At 38.9% G+C, this 19,135-nt stretch overlaps 1 protein-coding gene across 1 annotated transcript in view; it reads left to right on the plus strand.

Annotated features, from left to right (window-relative positions):
• The window catches only part of mid2 (midline 2), a 143,948-nt gene that overhangs the window by 27,672 nt on the left and 97,141 nt on the right, over positions 1-19,135 (plus strand). Inside the window, exon 2 of the mRNA XM_044363447.1 lies at positions 3,054-3,112. The gene's annotated coding sequence lies outside the window, so the exon portion shown is untranslated. The remainder of the gene's footprint in view (positions 1-3,053; positions 3,113-19,135) is intronic.

The raw sequence follows: 19,135 nt of genomic DNA on the forward strand, positions 1-19,135 counted from the left end.
CGATTTAGATGAAAAATCAAATATAAGTTGTTTGGGAAAATACATCACTAAACAGCAAAATGTATGTTAGAAATTTAATGTGTGTTACTGTTTACTCTGTTTACAAGAGTATCAAGGGTTTGGATTTTCGCTTTAAACTTTAACTCTGGATGTCAGTTTGAATGCATTTCAGAGATTTGAGTGTCCTTCATTCCTTGAAGTTCAGATTTGCTTGGTCTGATTAACCAAAAGTGTTTTTTTGATATGAATGTGAAGATTTTGACTCTCTTTCCATTTCTCTCTATTCCGCTCCCTTTTATAACTGATAAAGTGACTTCTTACTTGGCATTCAGAGGAGAAGAAAACTTGTTGCACCACTTTGTGGTCCATTGACAGTCCTGTTCTCCTCTTATTGACTCTTATTAGGCAGTCATTATGGTGAAACATGGCACATTGATGCGCACCAGTGATTAAGAGACAGTGATGGTGGACGACAGAGGGAAAAGAGATTGGCAGCATGCAGCCACTTTGTTCATAATTAACCATGGTTTTGTTAGCACACCTTACTTTTCTGCATGTTAATTAGTTAATACGCTAAATAATGAGCTGTATTGAAAATTAATGAATGCTTTCAGAGTGATTTATAAGCATAATTTATTATTCAGTGCACAGCAAATAAACCTAATTGAAAAATGTGAATTAAGTGATCATACGAAATGGATCCAGTTTAAAAACTCTGAATATTTTGGCACCAAAGAGACCATGAAATGAATTCAAAACTCAACATAGAATTCAAAGAATCATAAATAACAGTAAATCATATATTTTAATTAGCTTACACATCTTGATAAAACTGACAGCTGACTGGTATTGGTTGTATTATACTGTATTTTCTCAACGGTATTCAGGCCACTGAGTTGTTTAAAAAAAAACATGGATGACATCAACATTCACTGAGATCCAGCTGATGTCAAAGCAATAAACAAATGTATATACAAGAGCAGCAAAAAACTTGAGCACTGTGAAAATGTTTTGGGTTTTTTTGTTGTTTTTATTACAGATTTACTGTATCTCCATTATCCAGGTATTAAGTTTGGTCTCTGAATGTATTTTCAATACAGCTGCTCGGCAGTTTGTCTTGCCAAGTCCTCCCTCTGTCGGTCGTGGATGACTCACTGGAATCCCTCCTCAACCGGTTGGGAACAATAGCTTATTAGGAACCAAAAGATGGGCCATGTGCTCTGTTTTCTCAGATTAGTTCACATTGACAAAAAGTAACATTGCACCTGGCTGGCCCTCAAGTAAACAATGCACTGATTGTCCACGATGGGATGTCTTCTGTTGCCTGCTTCTGTTTGACTACCTCCTGGTGTCAATATATAACTATAGCTTTTCTCTGATGCCATATTTTTGTTTTTCTTAATATGAAATCTGAGAGAGTCTATCAAGCGTGGGATGACAGAAGTAGTGATTTTCAGTGCTGTTAATACATTTCTCAAAATGTTCATGTGGTTTTCAATGTGTGTATATTGTATGTGTATGATTTCCATTTATCTTTTGGAAATGGAAGAGTGTTTGAAGGATTTTGTTGTAGCTCTTGACTTAACAAGTGTCTGATCTGTGAAACAACTGATAGCTTAATTGTTTGTTCAGATAACATTTCTTTTTAACTTATAATGTCACCCTTGTTGAACGAATGAGTACAAGTAAAAATAATGTAAAGACAAGGAAGCAATTAGCTGTGACAGTTCATTTTTCAGGATGACTTTGATCTTAAAGGGGCTATAATTGATATTTTTTTTTATAATAACAATGTATCAAATGACAAGGTGTCGCTCATAGTAATGAACCTACAGTGAATTATCACCTGACTCTGCAGCTCCCCCCGGCTTTATGGAGCTTTATACTCAGTTTCAGCTCATTGTTTGGCTATCCAGCTGCAACATTACTGTTTTGGTTCACTCACTGCTCTCATAGTGCATTAACGGATGAAGCAAGCAGCTGTTTTCAGTGAAAAAGCTCTAAAAAGCCACTGTACATGACCTGCTCAGCACCAAACAGCAAACAGACATAGTTAGCAACTAGCTGGTGAACATAGTGGTGCATTTACCAGCTAAAGAGCCAGATATTTCCCTCAGGAGTTTAGACCAAAAACAGAGCTAAAGGAGAGTGAATATTGGACTCCATCAGGTGGACAGAAACTCCGTTCCTCCGTAACTGCTGGATGTGTCAATAAGCAACTGTTTGTCATATCAACTTAAAAGGTTATGATATATCAGTGTTTCGTTCACAACTTGCTTCCGCTACCCCCAAGTGACCAAAAAATCTGTTAATGCAGGTTTAAATTAAAGCAAAACTATGAATGAGCATTTCTGAATGAGTAATTCTTATTGGTGGCAACAATTTTGCTATAGAGATGATTGATGGAAATTCTGTGCATTGCATCTCTTTAGTAGAGTTATGTAACTTTACTGTTTGATCCTACCTGGACTTCAATAAATTGTATAGGAAAGAGGAGAGAGTGAGGGATACAATGGCAGAGAATGTATATTGTATTGTAGAGCATTCTAGTTAGCTGCTTTTTCAGGATTACATTTTGTACTGCTCTTCATTTTGCACTCAACCTCATGCTTCGCTTTCGTGCATTTGGTCTGAAAATACCAAGAAGTAGGCAACATGACATAACATAATACATGACTTCATATGCTTAATTTTCTCTATACTTGGCGTAGTTGTTAGAAAGGTGAATCATGGAATCTCCACCTACACTAACACCTAGTGTATGTGTGTGTATCATTTGTACGTTCAGCATGTGCATGTGTCGTGGACTATTGCTAGTAATTGCTGCCATCCGCAGCCTACTGTGAAATTGTTGTCTGTTTTTGACTCAGACATTTGGTTTCATGCTAATCTGACTTGTTTTCTCATTATCTCTTTCCCCCTTCAACCCTACTCACTTCTCTCCCTTTCTGCTCATTATCTGTCGTCTGGTTTTCACCTCACTTTATCCTCATCCTTCTCTCTTCATTTATCTCTATTCCACTATCTCTCTCTCTCTCTGTCTCCCTCTCCAGCCCGTCGTCGTCCACAGTGGTGCTGCTCGTTGCTAACTAGGCTGCCTCCAAGCCCACAGGTACGTCCCCTCCCTCTCCTCCTCCTCCTCCCCCCCTCCTCCTCCACTTCATGCTCTATTTTTAACTCCACTCTGCAGGATCCTTCCCCATGATTCTCCCTTTCCAACCCCAACTCACATCTCTGTCGGCACCTCTCTGCCATTCCAGCCAAGTGGGAGGATACTGTAGACCAATACCTGTTTATTAATTTATGCCCATGCTTGCTCTTCAACTTTGTTGTTGAGGATGTGCTGCTGTCTCTAATTCAGTTTGTCTTATCTATCTATGAAATATGAGTGGGGCGGCATCCACTTTGTTACCATAACAACATTAGATGCTCTTTTCAACGGCTCTTCCCATAACATACAGTAGATCTGAAACAGATAGAATGCATGGTTAAAAAACATGAGTGGTGGGGTTATTTGGGGAAGGAAGACTATGACCAATAGCGTGATTAGGACTCAAACCCACTATCATATAAGCACATGTAATGCACCAACACCTGCTGAGAGACACTCTGGCTTACATCGTTGGCTTGAGCTGATGTCTCTTATCAGAGGATACATTCATTCACGTCTTAAATGGTTTGCTTTGTTAAGCTGCCACCTTTCTCTGCATGGAGCCTGGCAGCCATCTCAGCTCCCCCACTAGTGGAAACATAATGCACTTGTTGGACTGTATAGCTGAATTCCAGGGCCCCGTCAGCTTTCCTCCTCAGCCTCTTGTCTTTTTAAGACCGCTCGACTGGCTTTTCCTGGTGCATATCCTCCTGACAAGAGCTTACAGCACATAACCTCCTCCAGCGGATAAGTACCGCGCTCTCCATGCGCTCTGTGTTTGTGTGGAAGAAGCTCATTGGCTTTATTTTATACAGGTTGAGAGGGTGTGCAGTTCTCTCATGTAAACAGCTGCTGAGGTTATTTATACTCCTCTGAAGGTAAAGCATAGATTAAAATGGATTGAACTGTTACTATAGCCATGATAGCAAGAATTGAGTTTTGCTTTTTGGCTTAACTCAATTGTAGAGGCTTTTGTAGAGAATTTAGAATTTATTTTTGCAAAAATGGGCCAAAAAGGATCACTTATTCCCACTGCAAACAAAATGTCCTCATTAGGATGATGCAGCTTGCAGATGCAGCTCTGTCTGTAATAATAACGCTTCCAGGTGGCACAGGTTTTGGATGTGTCTTATCCCACAAGCAGTGATCCTGTAATAGATATGATGTTAGTAAATTCATGCAACATTGATTCTCAGTTATATACTCTCTGTTTATTGGCTGCCACCCCTTAGGCTTTTGAGGCTTAATGGAGAGTCATAGAAAAAAAACAATCTATTTTTCTTATGAACCTGGGGTTTGGTTCCCATGGTAACACTGTTTGTCTTTGATGTGGAGCATTTACATTTAATATGAACTTGATCAAGGTTGTCTTTGATACAAAAGGGAGGAGGGACAAAGAGAAAAACAGTATAAAAAGGCTAGATTGGGGCTCATTTAAAAGTCATTGAAGCCAGGCTTTTGCCTAAGCATTGTTTGCTTTTAATAATGGCCTCTCAGGAACAGATTACACTTTAAATACCTACTGACTTATAAGACGAATTTCCATTTTCAGTTGTGTGATACAGACAATTGAGAGGTCTGGCCATGTCTGAGGTAAACAACATTTTGTCAGCCGTAACCACATGGTCTGACTCGGTAATGATCCTCGTCTGTATTCCCAGACGTGGCATTTAGGACTAAGGACAGACCTGCCTTGCAGCATTCCTGTCTGATTTTCCCATGCAGAACCTACACAGGTAGACGTCTTTTAAGAGAATCCATTTGTCAAAGTCACAGTCCTTCACGGCTATAGACAGCTGCTGTCATTGGGAGGCTTTTGAGTTATTATGTGCCTTACCAAAAGAAGCATGTAGCCTGTTTTTAGAGAGAGGTTTTAGAAGCATTTTATGCATAGGCACTCTGAAATATATATACACACACACACACACATTAAATTCCCTCCCCCCCCACCTGCTGCCTGTCTTAGTCTTTGCCTGTCAATGAGGCACACTCGACAGCAGATGTAATAGGCCAGGCAGTGGCATGCTGAGATAACGTACACAGTAGTGCTGCCAAAGTTGTGATGTTCCATGCAGCAATGAGTCTTGGCTTTGAATGAACAGTGCACTCTCATACTTTGGAATAGGGCTTGCAGCCCTTTCAAAATTTAAAAATCGCTCAGTTGAGTATGTGTATGTCATGTAACCAAAATGTCCTGGCTTAATAATCCAGTTTAAAATGTTTGTTGCATGTCAGCCCTCTTTCTTTTCCCTTCTAGTTTCCCACAGGTCAATAGAAAGGCCTCATCTGAAGCAAACCTATCTTTAATGTTTCTTGACTGATTTTGTCTAGGGCAGCAATATTTTAGGTAAAAGCAAGAGACCCAAGCAGCTGCATTAGCAGGAGCTTTGTAAATTGGCTCTCTTCTATGAGCCACGAGGGTCTCCGTGTCTCTCATCATTCTGCTCCACTTTTGCTTCCCCGTTCTCAGCTTTCCTCTGATGTCTGTTTCTCACTCATCTTCATTTACTCCCTCTTTTTTGGGTCTGGCAAAAGCATTAATAGATTAATAGACTTTTCTCCTTCCCGCTCATTGCATTTCATTTCCCTTCCTCTCTTCTTGTCTCCTCCCTCCTCCCTCCTCTGGTGTATGCCTTCTGACAGCCCAGGTACCCTGCAGCCTGCCTTGGCCAGGTATAGCACTAGATGAAAGGTTTGCAGCAGGAGTTCTCTTTCAAAGATGCCTTCTGCTGCATCCCTGCTCTTCATGGGCACTCAGTTGTCCCTGCCAGGCAGTTGGAAAGAAAGAGGGCAAGGGAGGGAGTGGAAAGGAGGAAGGAAGGAGGGGGGGAAAGAGTGAGGAAACATTACTAGAGACACACAGCAAAAGAAAGTAGTGAACAAGAGCGCAAGATCTTGAGTTTAAGTGAGTTATAAAGGAGTTTAGGTGTGTTTTCATCATCTGATGTCTCAGAGTCACACTGAGGTATCAGTTCAATTGACGAAGTAAGATCTTGTGCCTTCAGTTCTATTGAACTTTATCCTTCAAGGTGAAACTTAAATGGCTTGCTCGGCTTCAGTGCCCACTGAAGTCAAAATTGAGGCCGCATATATTAATCCTGGATTTGTTTTTATCAGTTTGTTACAATGCAAGCAAGTGTCTCTTTCTAACATAGGGACATATGGATCACAGGCACTATCTCTGTCTCTGGCTTCAGCCTCCAAACTGTTTTACAAGCCGTTACTAGAACAAATACAAACACAGCATCGTGCTTGCAAATCCAAACAGACATTTATTAGCTTCTGTCTAAAAAGTAATTGCCTTGGAATAACTTAAAACGTTAAGTGTAAAAGAGATATTGTTTTTTCCCCGTCAGAATGCAAACGATTTGTGTCTGTGAAAAACCACCCTTGACAACATTCTTCTCGGTGATTAGAGGGAGGACAGGCTGACTCTATGGTATACCTACATAACTCTTATCTGAAGACAAGCTAGATAATGCACTGTAGGTCTGAGCTGAGAGATTTAGCTTCTGGACGTTGCAGTGACAGGAGATACTGAGTGGAGGCAGTGCAGGCAGTAAAACAACTGACAGTTGGTCATTACGAAAGACGCAGGTGGGCCAAAAATCAATCACGCTGAGACTGGCCTGGATTCTGACAGATGCCTGACGTCTGCTTGATGAAGAGCTCTGCTGTTCCTCTGAGTGAGGAGGAGGAGGAGGAGGAGGGGGGATGGAAGGGGAAAGAAGAACGAGGGAATTAGGATGAGTGGGATGATAAGCAAGAGGCATGGAGGAAGAGCAGGTGAGGAGGGAGTGTGAGGACAGTAATGGACCACGATGAAAGAATCAGCAGGGAAGAAACAGAAGGGTTGAGGTACTGTATATGTTAATGAACAGATAAGGGCTGGGGTCTAGGGGAGAGAAGTTGAGGAAGGGCAGGCCAGGACAACAAGGCTCGAGACATTTTTGCCAACACCTGAAGTCAAACTGTCATTTGATGCTGCCACAGTTAGCGTAACAGCACTTTAAAATTGCGTGCAGGTTTTAGAGCAGGCCATAGTCCATGTTTTGACAACACCTTTATAGGCTATTTCACGGTGTCTGCACTAACAGTATGAGAAAGTACTTCAAGTGTGAAATGCCACTGCATTATTGGCCCACACTCAATAACTGAAGGCACTTTATTTAATTTTTTTGTCAATTTTCTACTCATTTAAAAGATGTACATATAAGGGAAATTTCCTACTCAGGATAATGTCGGGGTTGTAAAAGTCCAATGAGATTCATTTCAAATAAGCAGCTACATAAGAGAAATAACTATAATCAAAAAAGGCATTTGTTTTATACTTGGCCTGTTTTACATGACTACCTTATGGGTTATTTGTACATCTGTATTTTCTCTCTTTTTACCATTTCTGAGCCAGTGGGTAGCTTAACACAAAATATGCCCTTGCTTTTCTGTAGTGCATTGAAATTAAATTGCAACACAAGAATACAAAAATAGAGGGGAGCAAGCAAGAGTCTTGTGGCAAATGGGCAAATATGTTTACAGAGCATTAAGAGTACTTATTTATTGCATCAATGCCAGCCTGAGGATTCCACAGCAAGGCCAACACACAACATATGAGAAAAAAAACATTTTAGATGTCAGAGTCCTGACACACCATTCTACAAAATAAACCGAACAGCTTTGCCGTTCTTCAAAGTTGGCACCAGTTTGCCCAGTTAACAGTTAATTAATTAGCTGTTAATTTGCAGAATTATTGATTTTGACAGTCATCTTTGTCTTTGTTCACACACAAGCTATCTTCCAAGTAGCCTCTAGTCACTGCAGCTTGCCCTCCTTTCAAATCTCCTAAAGCTCAAGTGACTAGGACCACACCTGGTAGGTACTCACAACAACCTAAAGGGAAATAGTGTGCTATGATAGAAGGATGTGGAATGTTATTAATGTAGGCTGAATGTTGTTGCATGTCATGTTGTTATGCATGTTGTTAATGATTTGCAATTGAGGGTGTGGGTTACGCCTGTCCTGCTCTTTATTGGATTTGGGGAAGTTTACAGTCTAGCAATACCATCTAAACCCATTACCGAAGATTTTTGGAGGCATTACATTTGAAACACATTGGTTTGTCCATATCCTCAAAGCCTTTTCTCCTGAAACATTAAAACTGAAATATACTGTTTGAAAATTAGAACAATAAAGCATAAATCTACTCTATCTTGCTTGTCTGAGTATGTACACTAAGCATCCAAGCAGAGTTATGTTAGAACAAAATAAATAGCTAATAACATCGCTAACAACAGTAAATAGCAAACAAAATAGCTAACAAGCTAATAGGAGCTAACATTAGCTTTATTAGCCAGCTAGCTGCTGAAAAGCTACAGCTATGGTCGCAAATACCAAGTAAACATATGTGCCATGCCAGAATGAAAAGCTTAGCAACAGTAACCAAGGGGGGCGGGGCTTAGTGAGGCCAAACTGATCAAATCTAAGACTCAGATCCTGTCCAGGGCGAGTGGATGTACCGTTACACAACACTTGGGAACACTCCGCACATACACTATGATGTGCATGTCAAGAGAAACTGCCTCAAACCCAGAGATGGCTGATATCTCTTTAAAAAGTCATGAGGTCATTTGCTGTGGAAACCAAGAATTATGCAATTTAAAGAAAGTGAGTAGGACATGCAATCAGTGCTAAATATGAATAATAAATTGAGGGAAAGATTGTGGGGGTTTTCAGTTATTCATCCATGTGGTCCAAAATATACATAAATCCTGCTTTTTCTGTACTGCTACAACTTCTACTACTGTGTTTTACCGTACATACAATCTTATTGGCATCTCTTTCTCTTACTGAAAAAACAGAAAAATTTCATGAAAGAATTCACAACCTCACTTGCCATGTGCCAATTAGCATGACACTATTGAAATAATGTGTAGTAATGATTACAGTTCACTGGACAGTTGAGAGAGGGACAGGATGGGAGTAATGGATGATGTATGTGATGCAGTTTCCTCACTTATAAAAAAACTCCAAAAACATTGTACAATTGGCATATGCTCAGTAGCAAATGAGAGACCCTACCAATACTGTTGATTATAGTCTGCTTAAATACACATTGTTACCATCATGTGTCACCACTGTGTTGTTGTACATTATTCGTTTTTACAATGTTGCCACAATGCTTTAATTTTTCACTTTTATGGTCCACGTGTTAAGTAATCACTATATCAGTACCAACAATCTTGCATGTCATCCCTGCTTACTTTTGCTCACATCCACATGGTTTGCATATGTAATTTCCACGGTGTCACAAACCTCTAATTCAGATATGATGATATGATATCACATAATGTCATGCAATGTGATAAAAGCTCTGTATGTATTTGTTTGAATATGCAACCCTACCATGTTTCTTTTTATTATTTCCACCCCTGTCTCATGTTAATGACAATTGATCTGCAGAGCTCTTAGCATACATTACACTGTAGAGTCTTAGCTGCACATGTAGACAATCTCTATTTATCTCTCCTCTATAGGATATTCAGTCTATGTTTTGGTGCTTCTTGCATCTCCTATCCCACAACTCCTACCTCCATCTCTGTCCTCTACCTCTCTCCTTTCATCTCCTGCTTTAATCAAGCATCCGATCACAGGCCCAGGAGGACGAGGGATAATGAGATTAGGCCTGTACATGTTTACACATTCTAATTTACATTGAGCTTTCCCTGTCTTTCTCTGTCTGACCCATATTTCTCTGTATCCCTCCTCCGTGTTTTTGCTTTTTATGTCTCCAGTCTCCCTCTCAGGCTCTCTATCTTCTCCACTTCTGTTGCCTTGCTTTTGCTGCAGCAGCGTAAACACGCTTTGTTAACCAATAAACAGCAATTTTATGTACTCTACACCAGCAAGGTTTTAATTCCAGTGCTGCTGTGTCAGATCCAATTCTTTCAGTTCAGTTGATGGTCTCATACATAATCTGTCAATATAATTGTTTGGCTTGTTTTGCATGGGACTGCAGTTGTGCTGTGGGTTATGTAATAAGCATTCACTGTGGGATTTTTCATGGTGGAGACAGTGCCATTAGAGAGGTACATGTGAGTGTGTGTGTACATGTGCTGTGTACAGTGACTGATCGCCATGTTGAGCCCTTCTCCTCCAGTCATCTGTCATCGAAACTGTCCTTAGTGCAGCCTCCCCTCATGTCACCTGATAGTCTGAGAACCATAGAACCACTCAATTCTTGCACTATAGAGCTATCCAAATTAAAAAAATGTATTGAGACTACAACTAATGCAATGTCCAGAATCTTAGGTTTTAGCAGCCAACCCTTAAGAGGAAGACCATAGGGGAAATTAAATTATAAGTGCTTAGCAGGAGGGCCCTATTGATCCACTGTGGCAGATAGAAGGTGAGTTAGCCAATTTTAAGTTAATGTAATCCAAAACGACATCCACAGTTCCCAGGGGATGTGAACTACTCATTTTACATAATTGACCATTTCTCTACACAAGTGACCTACACAGCACATTACTCTCATTTGGAATTTCTCCTAAAGACCTGATCTATGATCCAAATGGGATTAAAATGGTCGTGCCACTGCCAAAAATCATAACCCACCAATACATCACTGTAATTGACAGATCTTTTAATACAAGGACAAACACTTAACAACCTAATGAAAGTAATTTATTGTTTGTTTACATCATTAATGTTTGTAAATATGGTAATGATGCTAGAATTATGATGGACAATAAATGCTGTCCTCTTGAGAATGACTCTAAGATAAAATTTATATTTATATCCTTTGTTTTCTTTGTCAGTTCTTTTGTAATTTGGTTTGAATTTCTGTATTTTAGATGAAAGAATGAATGCAAGTAATGATATATTAAAGGGGATATATCATGCTTTTTGTGATTTTTTTTTTTTTTTTTTGGTGATTTTTATACTTCTATGATGTCAGATGTCCATGTTAAACATGGTCAAGGGTCCAACTTGAGGTGAATGTATGTAAAAATGCTCTCTTAAGTCAAAAGCTAGGGGCTCAGCTTACCTACTTCCTCCTTGTGATGACATCAGATTGTTGTCCATTCCGTTGCTTTGTTGCTAAGGTTGTTGCTAAGGTTGTTCCATGTGTTGTTCATTCCGGAAACAAACATGAAGATATATTTGAGAAGTTTCCATTTGACTTAAGAAAGAGAAAAAGAAGTGAAAATGTTTACGCAAACTTTGGAACCGCTGGAAGTCGGCTAAGACACAGCTGCTGGAAGTTAACCATTCAGAACAGAAAACAGCCTGTTTTAAACAGAGGCTGAACTGAGGAGCTGCATAAAGGGCCAGTATAAGGTAAATAAGTTTTTGAACTGTAAATCATGCAAAGATATTACAGTAAAGCCCCATAATATAAATATAGACGTGGAAATGTGCATGATAAGTTTGTTGGATGCCATCAGACCATCTAGTGTTGTACTAGTAAACTCCTTCATGTCTCTCTTGTCTGTGAAGTCTTGTTCAGATGCAGTTTGCTTTCTATAGGTCTCTTGCTTCACACTACCATCTCTGTGAGCCATTTAAATCCACCTCTGCTGTTCATAAGGTCACTCTAAAGCACAATACATAATATTAATGGCTTTGCGAAAGACACCAGCACCCAAGTAATGTAGTAGCAGCGCAGGACCCACTAATGGTTGAAGTAAAGTCTATGTGTCCCAGTTGGGCTGTATTGTTTGAATCTAACTGCAACACACACAATTAAGTCATTCTCTAGCCTGTGGAAACAAACCACTGATACAGTCTGATGCTACCAGGCTACCAGTATTATTGTAAACAAAAACTCAACTTGTTGCATCATTAGAGAAGAAAGCAGCTACCGTGATCCTACAGATTCTGACAGCTGACAACGAGCTGAGTGCTCCCAAGCCGGGCAGCTACTCAAGCATAAAACACAAACATGACATTATAGAAATGTGTTTTTAAAGCTGGATTTGACTTCAGATTCTTTTTTAAAGGTTTGAGACAGCCATGTTAGTATGAAAGCTTGTCAGATGAGGTTACATAAGTATAACATTGTTGTCATGAAACATCGGTTTGGTTTACAAAGAGGATGCTTGTTGGTGAATAATGTTTCTGTTATGTGCTGCTACTCTTTTGATTGCTCTGGATTTATGCTTGTTTCATTTTACAAATCAGGTTGTCAGTTTGCTCTTCCACCATTTTTTCCATTTTTTAAACTAATTTTCTTGTTCTAAACTCTTTTAGTGCTCGAGTATTAGATTTGCTGTTTTTTTCTTTTTATATTCACTTTAATTATAATGACATTTGAATGTATTAAGTATATCTCCTGGAAGTCAATATAAAATGCAATTATTTGCAGTTACTGAAGTGTCTAACTTAGATCAGAGGCATGTTATAGGATATTTGAATAGTTTAGATACATTTCTGCACATTAATTTACTCCCAAAATGCATAATTTAGTCAATGTTTCAGGCTCTGGTGTCCATCAGACTTCCAACTATTTTTGACAAATTGGATGTGCATGTTTTTACTCTGCTAATCCTAATGAGGCAAGCCAAATGCCCCATATGTATTTCAGTAATATAGTGCATAATATGATCATATATTTTATAAATAACTCTGTGGAACTGGCTGAGTAATTATTGAAGTTAGGACAAGTCCAGACTCACGTTGCAGCTGCAAAAGTCAAATATATTTAGTTGGATCTTTTTGCCCTTTTAATTGAAATTATTCTTATTGCCTGTGTTGCAAATTTGTTGTATGTAATTTCTCTTTTATTTCACAATTAGCTATGGGTTTCCTGCTATGGATGACATACATGCATTAACCTGGCAACACATGTCCACCTATGTCCATCCAAATTACCTTATAGAGAAGGTGTAAACAGTTCATTTGTTTCTTTTCCATTTTTATATTATTTTTCTTTCTGTGTGGGTACAAACACAGTACTGTAGTAACCACTCCTTAGAGTTGGCCCTGTGTCCATGGACAGCTTGTGTTCAGCTCCAGCCTGTCTTGGTGTGGAGCCAGAGAGGGAAGAAGGCAATGTGACTATGATAAGAAAGTCTGGGCATTCCCTCCCTCAGCTGAGACACATACACACATACACACAGCCATTGCCATTCAAAGGACACAGCATTATTTCATTAGACAGGGGTCACCATGTCTTTTGGATGACATGAGTTTGGCTTACATTGCCAGTTCAAATCCAATCTTCTCATAGTCTGTCTTCTCCAGTTTAACTTTTTTGAAAATCTGAATTTAGTCTTTTTTTAAAGTGCAAAAAACAAAAACAAACAGGATTGTTGCTTATTTGTCTATGTGGGTGGCAGTGAAAACAGAATATCTGCAGCCAGACTCCATCGGTGAAAAATATCAGATGTGAGGTGGCGAGACTAATGGAAAGCTGATGGAGCGATGCCACACCCAGCGACTTGTTTGTTTATGCCCTCTGAGTGTTTTATTGATCTGTTTATGACAGTATCAATTTTAAATTGGGAAAAGTATGACCCAGAGGATGTCACCTTAAACTACATTCAAAATGTTGTTATTACCTACCTGTGGCATTTTATTATTCTAAAATAATGAAGAAATATATATGTTGTTTGAATTACAAGGCTTGTTATTGTTCTGCTTTGTGAAGCACAATTAGATTGCTGGTACATTTGTTGCCAAATGAAGGTGAGACGGCCCAAAATGTTCACAGTATCACATTACATCTCCCAGCTACCTGACTAGGTTAACAATGGGTGATTATAATCAGATAAATGATGATCACAATTCAGTAAAATAGGAGTGAAATAAAATGATTGTCACAGCCACTGAGCAGTGTATATGGCATAATAGCGCATCACAATGGTAAGAGACACATGCTGGAACAGAATACTAACAACGCTGGATCACTCTCTTGAGGTGTCTGCACTCGGCCAAAAATTCCTATGTTCTGAAGGGAACAAAAGATTTTTATGTCTCTGCAGTGAGTCTTTTTCTCGATCACTCCATATTGGCACAGTACATAGACAGACCAGTGCTGTACAATAAGTCCCTGATGAGATGCAGGCTGAGGGCTGGGAGAGGAAAGAGGAAGAGAAGAGCTGATGCATTTCCTCTGGACACACACTGTTTGGTGGTGTTGGTGATTTGTCATGCAAGTGTGCACTATTAGTGCGAGTGTGTGTGTATATGCAAAGTCAATGTGTGTCTCTCTTAGTCTCTCTCTCACGCACACACACATGCCCACATACACACATGCACATAAACATTAAGTGCTGGCTGTGATGGTAATTTGATATGTAATATGCCCCATGCCTGGGCCACAGCAGCACAATAGTGAGGCCAAGTCTCAGGTGGCCAGTGTGTTTACTGTCAACAGCAGCCTCAGTCCTCCAGCCCATTGGCAAACCTAAAATTCATCTCAGCACCCCTAAAAAAAAAAAAAAAAAAAAGAGGAAGAGAGGAGCTGATGCATTTCCTCTGGACACACACATATATGTATATGTGTATATATATGTATATATATGTATGTGTGTATATATATATATATATATATATATATATATATATATATATATATATATATATGAGTAGCTAGGAAGTAAATTTAGGATTTCATGGCACAGAAATACACAAGTAAGTTGAAATGTTAGCAAATAAAATTGCTTAATGTTCTGACAGAGAACACTGAGTCAAATTGGCCATTATTACTGTGCAGTTGATTCGCTGTATTTAGCAGTGTATCAACATAATTTTAACATAAGGCTTAAAGTTATCAGACACTGACGTTGTTTCAGAATGAGCTATAATGTTAACTGCCGGTAGTTTCAGATGTTAACTTTTTTATCAAGCTCATAAGCTAACTAGCTAGTTAACAGCTAACATCTCTGAGCTAGCTTGCTCGTAAATTTCAGTCACTAATTTCAGATTTTAAACATGGCGGTGTGTGAATGTAATTTGTGTGGGTACTGTTAAAGTTAGTTAATGTTTTTTGTGTCAGTCATAGAGTTATAGCAAAGTTGATTTAAGACTTAGAAAGTCTCTGGTTATAGTTCCATGGTGTGAACAGTGTCAAAGAACATTAGCTGAAGCTGTTCACTAGCTAGCAAACTAGCTAACTAGTCTGCTCGCACACTTGCCAGCTAACAAGCTAACTGATGCACTTTATAATTTTAGGAAAAGTAGTCACAATGTTTCTTATTCTGATAGAATTGGGCCTTATGGTATATTTACAGAAGTTCATGTATTAGACACTGTTTGTTTTTTTTTAAAATTGATTTAAGATAAAGATTTTAAAAGTTAACATTCCTTCATCCCTTCCCTCGCTCCAAAAAATGCTGAAAAAATACTGAAAAATTTGCTTGAACTTAACTATTTGCCTAAATATATAATAACATCTCGTAAACAGTTAACATTTAACATTCATGTAAATGTAGCTGCATTCACTGTCCTTATACAAATATTCACCTGCTAAGCAAACATAACACATAAAATACAAAGAAAGGAAATATGTATGCTTACTGTAGTAATCATACATTAGGCGTTACTTTAATGTTTGACATTAAAAACACAAACACAATGACAACATCACTACTGACTATAGTTAATGCAGATCAATTTGATGCTAGAAACTCTGATTAATTTAGTTAACATTGAGCACTCCTTATTGCAGAAGGAGGGAAACATCCTTAATTTCATCGTATTTCTTAAGTGTATGAGATCATTGTTATCTTGTAGCTTGCGGAAGATAAAGATGCATACATTTTTCACAACTTTATAACTAACATAAACAACTTGGAGAAAGCCGTTGTGCAACAGTATCCATACCTGCTTTGCATGGGATGTGCGATGACAACAATAGTCCCCCTTCTGAACCTTATTTTTGTGCTACTGAGTGCAGTCAACTACAGTCAATTTACCTTGTGGTAAACTATTAACACTAAAATAAACTAATATATATTCTCTGTCAGCTACACTCAGGAACAAGATGAGGTAGCTACTGAATAAATTGCTGTGTCACACTATATGTAGCAGTAACAACAGGAATTTATTTATTTCTTAAAAAAAGATTTTAAAAAACACCTCAGAAAAGGGCACTTTCTCTCTAGGAGGCAAACGGCAGGTGCTCAAGTCCTCTTTTGAGGTCTATCTATGCACATGCCTGTGTACACGTGTGATTTAGAGACTGAAACAATGTTTTGTACATTTCTCCTCATATCTGCTTTGCTATAACTTATCCTATCTTTTACTTACTTTGGTTCCGGTCATTATGAATGAGTCTTTGCCTCAGGTTTCATTAACTGACTGAGGGTCCTCTCTAAAACAGGTGTATTATATTGAAATCTGCGATTGTTCATTCTGAACCATTACTGAAAATTTACTGAAGTTTACTGAAAATATCACAGCAACATGTGCCAAAGTGAATTTATAGTTTTTCAAACAACTTTTTATTAATTTCATTCAAGAATCATTTCCTGTGCTGTGACAAATATAGCAAGCAAAACTGATTTTCTTAAGAAATTAGGCTACTTGTCCAAAGAGCTGATGTTTGGCATATAGGCTTTGACCTCATCACTCCCCAAGAGGAAACATTGAGCTCAGCACAGCAGGGAGTGGAAGGTGACAGTGATAACTGCCCTTTGCAAGTAGAAAGTAGACTCAGAGCCTACAGATCGATGCTGGGATGGAGGTGGGCTTTTAAGGTGCTTTATGAACAGCATCAAAAATTTGTGGCAGCAGAAGCAGCAAGATGCAAAGCTTTCAGGTGAGCAGCGTGGCAGCAAAAGAGTTAACAAAGCACTGAAAGCTTAAGTGCACCTCCATAATCACACAAGTGCGTTGGATATGCAGTAAGAAGAGTGTGATGTGAATGTATCAGCAGACTCCAGTTAACTGCCTGAACTACTAAGACTGTTATCTATTTTTATCCGCTGTATATATGCTGTTGTAGTTGTTGTACTCACATGGGAGCAGTAGCCAGCTACTGTAGTACTACAATGGGAAGTTAATTTAAGGTTAGAGTGACAGACTTAAGTATCTGGGAAAAAAAATGAAATGAGCTCCTATCAGAATGTCAATAGTAATCTTTTCACCAATCACAGCACAGCAACAAAGAGTTGCTTTGCACACACCCTGAATAAACATACACTAGGATTGTCCAGCCCACAAATTGCTGATTTCATTGAGAGTGCTGGACGCTGGAGCTGTCTACAGAGCCAGTCACAAAATTCAGATGTCCACGTGGTCAGGGAGGATATCTCAGTGAAGACTGCACTGATGGATGCCTGGGGCTGGATCCAGGCTAAGTCTGTGCAGTCAATCAGCCAGCCATACTGTCAGGCTCAAAGGGTAAAAGACCCATTTAAATCCAAAATACCCCCGCTGGGAATTAAAGTTTAATATTCACTTGTAGCTTGCTCTAACCATGTGCTCAGGATAAAACGTGTGCTATTAATAAAGTATAATCACACACAGAAACTTTGGGGATTTCACTGTAAAAAGTTTAGATGAGAAAAGGGAATTACGCATATTCTACTGTATGCTGTTAAAATAACCTTGCATTGTTCAACAAAAAAATATAAGCACAATATTAATCTTTGGTGAACCAAATCCAACTTTATCAAAATGGTATTTGCTAATTTATTTATTTATTTGCTAGTTGTTCATTTTCCAAAGTAAGAAATATACAATTAATTAATCCACACTCTTGGAGCTGGCACAGAATTTGTTATGTACGTTATTTCTGTGATTAGACTGAAATACCAGTCTAATCCAGTCTACCTGTTTTTCTGGTAACACCACCACAGCTTGACAGCAAGTAGCTCTGGTGGAAAAACAGCAGATAGACAGATGACAGATAGTCTCTGTCGTACAGTGCTGAGCATATCAGCAGAATGATTTGCACACTAAGAGGCAGACATTGCAGCAGACATAGAGATATGGGTTTGGCAAAGAGGAGACCCACAAACAGTTATCAAGACAAGAAAAGGCATGACGTCTGTGTTTGTAGATGTATTAATATAAGAAGACGGGTAAATATAGTAAACAGTAAGCTGAAAGAAGGTCAGACGATTTGCAGTAGCACTTGTTGAGAGTTGCAGAGTGCACCTGCTTGTCTGGCCACACCTTGTCTGCCCCTGTTTACCTACTCAGCCTACCTACAGCCATGTCACTCATTCTTCAAGTTCATTTGACTCAATAGCAAATTATTGCATAAATGTTTTTCTTATTTCAGAAGTCTAGCTTTATGATTGACCTCAGTCTCAGTCTATCATTGTGCCAACTTATGATTTCTTGACTTATGATGCTGCATCAAAAGTGAACTCAATAGACTGGCTGGTTTATTGTAATTATGTACTTTATCTAGGCTACCACCTTTGATAAGGGATTAAAAATGTTTAGTCAGAAATTACTCTTCAAAGCATCCTTTGAACTTGGCTTTTAAACGTTGTTTATCGTAAAACCCCAGTGCCAGTTTGTTGAAATGTCCAAAACACCTTTCTAATCTTGTAGGTGCCTAATCTGTTTTAAAAAGACATCCACTGAAAAACATTTGCCTCAAGATTGCATGAGCCTCCGACTTTCTCAGCGGGTACTGGTATACTGCGCATCAGTGTGTTATCACGAGACACCCACAGTGCCTGTATCCCTAATACAGCGAGCAGTGTACAGGGAAGAAATAGTAGTACAACCAGTGTTAGGTCAAACAGGTGCAGGACGGGCTGGCAGAGAGCAGCAGCAACACACCAGAGCAGTCTCCTGGAAAGCTCTGCGAAACCTCTTAACCTCTGCTCTGACCAAAGCAGCAGAACACGCACCTGCATGCAGACACAGCTGGGCAGCACACACATTTCCTCAGAGAGGAGTTATAGAGATGCTGTGATACATTTTTAAGTACTCACCGTATGCTTCCAGTATGTTTGATATCCTGTAGAAATGTAATAAAAACACTACAATAACAACACAATAGAACATATAAACTACAGT

This window comes from Thunnus albacares, chromosome 10, assembly GCF_914725855.1.
Source record: "Thunnus albacares chromosome 10, fThuAlb1.1, whole genome shotgun sequence".
Taxonomy (NCBI): Eukaryota; Metazoa; Chordata; class Actinopteri; order Scombriformes; family Scombridae; genus Thunnus; species Thunnus albacares.